This window comes from Tamandua tetradactyla, chromosome 13 (assembly GCF_023851605.1).
Source record: "Tamandua tetradactyla isolate mTamTet1 chromosome 13, mTamTet1.pri, whole genome shotgun sequence".
NCBI classification, from domain to species: domain Eukaryota; kingdom Metazoa; phylum Chordata; class Mammalia; order Pilosa; family Myrmecophagidae; genus Tamandua; species Tamandua tetradactyla.
Genome location: NC_135339.1, coordinates 34,494,812 through 34,501,722, shown reverse-complemented (window position 1 = coordinate 34,501,722; position 6,911 = coordinate 34,494,812). Strand labels below are relative to the sequence as shown.

Below are 6,911 nucleotides of genomic sequence, written 5' to 3'. Positions count from 1 at the left end.
CAAAGCGGCGGACGCCGGAGATGGAGCGCGGGGGCCATCACGCGAGCCCGGACCAGCCCTTTCCCGCCGCGGGCCCGGAGCTGCCCCAGCCTCCGGGAGGCCGGGACGCGCAGGAGCCGCGGCGCCACGCCGTGGAGGGAGAGCGGTGCTGCAGGCGGCTCTCACGCCGCTCACCTGCTGGCCGCCACAGCGCACCAGCTCCGGCCGGGCCCCGCGAGCACAGTCCACGGCCCGCGGGCAGCCGGCCGCGGCCCTCGCTCGCTCCTCCACCCCACCGCCGCTTCTCCCAGCTGCCCGCCGCCAAATCTGGTCTCCCGCGGCCGGCTATCTCCCCGACTTACAACGACCAGAGCACATTTAGGAAAGTTTCTTGCTGGAGCTGTGCGCTCTTTTCCAAGGGGGTAAAAATAAAAGGGAAAAGGAAGGAAAACGCAGCAAGTTTAGCACCTTTGTAGGTAACCCATCCCCAGCAAAAATGTGCAGAGTTGTGTTTCTAAAAAAAGAAATTAGAAAGGAAAAGAAAACTGCGGTCTTACCACGTGCGCCAGCCCGCTGCTCTTGCGCTCTGGCCGGCCGCGCGACCCCCGAGCTGACCACCGGCAAAACGACGCCTCGGACGGGAGCCCGACTCGCATCTCCAACCTTGAGTCCGAAAGAAGGGGACAAAACCAAATTATGCAAATGTGGGTTGCCGCGACACGGCTCGGGTTACGGCCCCGCCGACCCCCGAGGTGAGGCACCCACCATTTGCGAGCGCGGGCGCCGCGACTGCTCGCGCTTCGCTCCTCTCCGCGCACGTGGGCGGGCGGGCGTGTTGCCGGGGCCGCCCCGCGGCTGGCGCTGCTGCCAACCCAACCGGCGGACGCTGCGAGCCTCCCGGAGGGGGAGCTCCTGGGCTCCCCGGCTTTCAGGCGAGCAAAGCGCGGGGGCAGGAGGCCGACGGGGGAGGCCTGGGGTAGATAGGCACCGCGCGGTCTGTGGCTGCCTCGGGTCTGGGAGAAGACTGGATGAGGGACCTAAGGGGTTAGATGGGCCCGAGAGGAGAGGCGGGCTTTCTTGGTCAGTTCGAAAAGCATGTTGGAGTAAATGGAAGTGACTGACCCTCTGGGATTTATCGGAGCTTTCCAACGATTCGCATGCACACACCCCTCCAGCCCCACTAACCTCCCCAGAGCTGTGCCAGGAGATGGGGTTGGGGCCGGGGCAACGGGCAGGCTGCTGTAAGGAGGCTGTGCAGGTTCCCCGGAGCGCTACTGGGGCCAGTCCTGGGAGACCTTTCCTGAACCTCGGCTGGAAACAGGTCAGTAGATACTTCCTGTAACTGGTTGGGTTTTTTTGTTTTTGTTTTTTGGTCTAAATCCAAACCCTCAAATATAGTTAGCATGGATATGGAACTAACCCTAGGCACTCTCGTTTCAAGCCAGCCATCCTGTGGATAGGAAACAAGTTCAGAAAGCTAAAGTGACTTGTATAAAGCCACGCAGCTAGTAAGTGGTGGTGTCCAAATACGCAACCGGGTCTTCTGTCTCCAAGTGCAGTGCTCTGGTCAGTTCCAGGAATCGAACAGTTCTCTGAGACCCGGGGAAAGTGGCTCAGCCCACCAGGGAAGACCCAGATCACCTTCGTCAAGTTCCTCTCCTTTCTTTGGCATCACTGAGGAGAGGAAAGCTGAGATCAGGGCTCCCCAAAGGTAAAGAAGAAGGCACTGTCATGGGCACGCCCCCTCCCCAGTGTGAAAGGAGCATTTGAGTTCTTGGGCTCTCTTGACATATGTTAGGGGTGAAGTGACCAGGTCCATACAAAGCAAGTCACGTAACAGTGGCTGTGAGAAGGGAAGCCAGCCAACCCCCACAGTATGGTACATGGAGGAAAGAGGAGGAAAGAGAAGAAAGAACTAGGGACAAGTAAAAGAAAGTCCAAAGATGTTTACAGAGTCGGCGGCTACTAGGGGAGGGGAGTGAGGAAGGGAGAAGGTGGTAGTGAATATAAATATGTACCAAGGTCCCTACCCAGATTCAGGGCAGTTGAATTTGCTTTAGATCTTTTAAAAATGCAACAAATAAATTAAATGCCTTTCTTTAAAATTGAGTTGTCAGTTGAGACACTCTGAGATTGTACCAGGACCATTAAAGAGTAGCAAGTTGATGTCAGATTTCAATTTTTGCTGCACTGAATCCAGACACAAAAAGTAAGATAGAAAGGTGGGAAAGGAGCCCTTTGGTAGGCTTACTGTTGGGGAGGAGGGTGAGGGGACAGCCTGGGGGTCCCAGCCTGGCCTCAGAGATCCTAAGAAGTTTCCAGGTTTTTTTACAAACTTGTAGTTCTCAGTCACAATGTGGTGACAGGGTCACAATTAGTCATGAGGCATGTCACAAGTAATTTGCTAACATTTGCATTTTGATTTATTATAAAAAACACTTTGAACATCATGATAGGTTATTTCTATTGTAATATCATTTTCACTTCCATTCTGATACAGAGTAGGGACAAAGGAGTGTTGGAATTGCCCTTAATTTGGGGCACACACAAGGATGTGGGTCCTAAATGCAAATGGGATAGTGCATGTGCATCCCATTGAAAATCAGGCCAATTGCCACTCTGTCATCCACCTGAACCTTTCTTAAAGGTGCCTCTGTGTGCTGAGAAAATCAATAAAGGGTTGCCTATCCAGCATCTTACTACTAATGCAGTAATCCCAGGGAAGTTCAAACCAAACCTAGGCTGTGCCAATCAAACTTGTGAAGGCTGACAGTAGCATTGCTTTGCACCAGTTCAATGTGCAACTGAAGTCATATTTCATTGTTTCATTGGCAAAAATAATCAAGACAGGAAGAGATAAGACACTTAGGATATTATTTCGTAGAAGCCACAGCACTGGGCCAAGCAGAGGGTACTCAGATTCTCTTTAGAGTGAATGTTTTCATTAAGTTAGCATATTTCTTGAGCATCTTCTGTGCGTGTTAGACACTGTGTGAAACTCTGGACAGGTCTGGTTCCTGTCCCCATGGAGCTTGCAGTCAAACAAGCACAAAAATATACGATTACAAACTATGACTAGTGTAACAAAGAAGAAGGACAAAGGACCCAACTGAGTCTAGCAGTTTGAGGAAACTTGAAGCATGTGCAAGGATTAGAGGAAGATTAGTGTGAAGAGCAGTCCAGAGAGAAAGAGCAGGTGTGGAAAGGCTGTGAGGTGGGAGGAAACAAAGTGCATTTGCAGAATAGAGAAAGTCCAGCGTGGGTGGAAACCTGCAGGTCATCTTCCATGCCTAGTTCGCTGTGACTGAATGTACCCAATTCTGGCAACTTTCTTGGGTGCCCACCCCAGCCCACTCCCACCCCCCTCACCCCCACCCCTCGAGAGATTTTCAACCTCCAGTACTCTCCCTTTTCTCCACCACTATTTTTTCTGGCTATTGGCAATGGCATTATTATTTTTACATTTATGATTTTTTTTTTACCACTCAGCTTCTGCAAACTACTGATAAGACACCCACAAGTTTCAACAAAAAGGAGAGAGAACATATACAGAAATGCTTACTGACATCAGCATTGTATCTCCGTAACAGTCTTGATGAAATAACATTTCTTAGTTGTCTGTCTCTCAATAAGGAAATGACACTGTGAATTTTGTCCCCTTCAAAATGAATGGATTGTAAAAGCACAGTCTTTCTAGTGGAAACAGATCATGTCAGACCTACAGATCACTTTACCATTGCTGGCAAAAAATAAAAGGTAAGTCAATGTATCATTTATCACAATTGGTTAAGACAATGTATATCAACCTGGAGTCTAGTTTAATAAGCCTATCAGTCTACTCAGGTAAATTCTATAAAGGCTCAAAGCAAATCACCATTCAAAATCACACTTTTTAATGACCTTATATTTTTAATCTTTCAGTTTATGAGTTTAATTTAGGGTCTCTACTATATAAAAAAGAATTTCACTCTAACTAGGGAACTCGGATTTTTTTAAGTGCACATATCATTAACCTGCTCATATTTCGAGATTATGAGAAGCAGTCCTTTTTTTCCAAAAAATTTAGGCTTTCTGTAGAAGCCATGTTGATACATTGACTAAAGGACTGAGCACATTGGTGCATTCATATGTCACAGCAGTTTCACACCATTTAAATGAAAAAAGAAAATAAACCAAATATTTTAGATTTTGACTAAATAATCTTGATAAGAATGGTCATCATGGGCTCTGGAGGTATATGGCCTCGGTTCAAATCCTAATTGCAATGATCTCTCTGTGTGTCCTTAGACAAGTTTGTACTTTCTCTGTGCCTCAGTTTTCTCATCTATAAAGTGGAAATAAGATGATTATACATATCTCAGGGTTATTTTGAGGATTAAGTACTAATGATATAGGTAAAGCACACAGCACACTGCCTAGTACATAATAAATATTTGACAATCATTAGTTATTACCATTATCCCTATTATTGAATGCCCACTATGTGCCAGGTGCTGTACTGGGTTGTTCTAGGTTCACTGCTTTATTCCTTACAACCACCCTGAAAAGTAGGACTGTCTATTCCCATTTTACAGATGAGAGAACTAAGGCTCAGAGAAGCTAAATAGCTCGCCCAAGTTCACACATCTAGTAAATTGCAGAGCCAGAATATGAGCTCTGGTTTCTTAAATCCCCAAAAGCCCATATTTTTCAAGTACATCGTATAATACAGAGCAACCCACAAAAGATAAAAGTAAAAGATTAACTATACTTCATACATTGGTATGTGAAGTATTCATAATATGTTTTCCCAAATTCTTAGTTTCCACATCCAAATAATGATAGCATTACTGAGAAGGTGTAGATTTAGGTTATAAGGGGAAAAGGTAACCCAGAAGGCAGAAGTTATTTGCCTGTGATTTATAACAAGCTGTACCTTTAAAAACTTGGAAAGCCAAGCTCCACATTAATAGTAATCCAATGAGCATAACAACTTTCTTTCACAAAGGTCAAAGTATATAATGATAATGTTGTTTTTCCAAGTATGGAATATAAATTTAGATAGGATGAATGTGGTCATGAGTATTTTGGGTTGAATTTTGTTACCCAAAAAGTTAGGTTGAAGTCCTAACTCCCAACCCCTAATGTGACTTAATTTAGAAATGGGGTCTTTGCAGATGAATTAATCAATTTAAGATGAGGTCATAGTAAATATGGGTGGGCCCTAATCCAATACAAATGGTGTCTTTGTAAGAAGAGAACAGACATGGGGGAGAACGCCAGGAGAAGATGGATGCAGAGATTGGAGTGATATATCTACAAGTCAAGGAACGCCAAGGATTGCTGACAAGCAACAGAAGCTAGAAGAGGCAAGGAAGAATTCTCCCCTACAAGTTTCAGAGGGAGCAGGCTCTGCTGGCTTCTTACCTTTGGGCTTCTAGCCTTCAGAACTCTGAGACAATAAATTTCTGTTGTTTTAAGCCATCCCATTTGTGGTACTTTGTTACAGCAACCCTTGCAAGCTAAGACATCAAGTGGCCCACAAAATACAGGGGCACTGTTCCATAAGGGACATTCTCAGCCTTAGTGTAACCCATATAGCAGGCTTGCTTTGGATTATCTTTTCCTGGACTGTCTGTGTTGGTACTTTTTCAACTCAATTAGGAGCTCCCTGAAGGCAGGGGCCTCAGAAATGCACTCCCTTTTTCTGCTCCCACCAAGCAATGTTCTGGGTAGGAACCCAATATACATTTTCCCAGCAGCGAGAAGGACCAAGACCTAGTGCATTTGAGATTTTCATACTCTGTCTTGTCAGAGAACTCTTAATTAACTAATTCATATCTCCACCCAGTCCACTGCATGTTAACTCCAACAGATTTTCTAAGATTGTTGGATTTCAGAGCAAGGGCAAGAACCCAGAAAGTGTCCGCTGAAGGATTTGTTCTCAGAAACACCCTTTTTCAGAGGTTTAAATCATTAAGCTCTGAGCAGCCACATCTGCTCTCAGCACAATGAGTGCTCTGATGTAGTGGCAGCTAACAGTGAGGCCCACTAGGGAATATCTGCCAAGAAGCCCTGCTCAGGCTACTCATCCTTCCTTCTGACCCTTCCCTCCCAGCTACTACTGCTCACAGACATAGGCACTGCAAGCAGCTGAGATCAGACCAGACAGGACTCAGGTCACGAATCCCCAAGACCCCTTTTCCAATCTAGTCTCTGCCACTGGCTTATGGTATTATTTGGGGTTGTTGATTGATGCTGGATGAAACCAGCTGTGCATCTATGCTCAGACCACTCAAACCTTTGGTAGCAGCCTTGGGATAGGATAGCCTTGGGAGCTAGAGTATCCTTTCTCCACCTCTGACAAAGCTTCTTAACCATATGCCACAGAGATGTAGAGACATCACGTCCTCTCAGCCTGCCCAGAATTCTGAATAGCAGCAAAAGAGACTAAAATGGTTAGAACGAGTGTTTAAGTCTTCACTACTTTGACTGAGAAAGGGGACGAGCATGGGGGAGAAGATCAGATAGAGGGAGAATACAAGAACCTGGCACTGGAAGCAGCACTGTGTAGTGGCAAAATCACTAAATTAGGAATAAGGAAGTAGGGCTCAATGGTTACATTTCCATTATAATAATATTCTTAATAATATGAATGCTTAATATTTGTTGAGCATTTAAATGTACTAAGCACTCTGCTGACTATGTGGTCTTATCTTCTTTAATCTACCAACTACTCTGTGCAGCAAATATTCTTCTTTTCACTCTATAGATGGAGAAACTGAGGCCCTGTGTCACCAAGACCCAAGTCAGAACTAATTAGGTGGAAGTGCCAAGATGTGAACCCAAGTAGTCTGACCCCATCACCTGTGTGCCCAGATAACTTGATAGACCTCTCCAGATAACTAGACCAGCCACTTAACCACTCAGCCTCAGTTCCTTCATCTTTACAG

General features: G+C 46.0%; 1 long non-coding RNA gene across 1 annotated transcript; it reads left to right on the top strand.

The window, feature by feature from the left end:
• The first annotated feature begins 1,578 nt into the window (after positions 1 to 1,578).
• On the top strand, positions 1,579 to 5,286 carry LOC143653095 (uncharacterized). The gene is made up of 3 exons (XR_013161097.1): positions 1,579 to 1,690; positions 3,469 to 3,735; positions 5,216 to 5,286. It is a non-coding gene; the product is annotated as an uncharacterized LOC143653095 (long non-coding RNA).
• Positions 5,287 to 6,911: the final 1,625 nt, after the last annotated feature.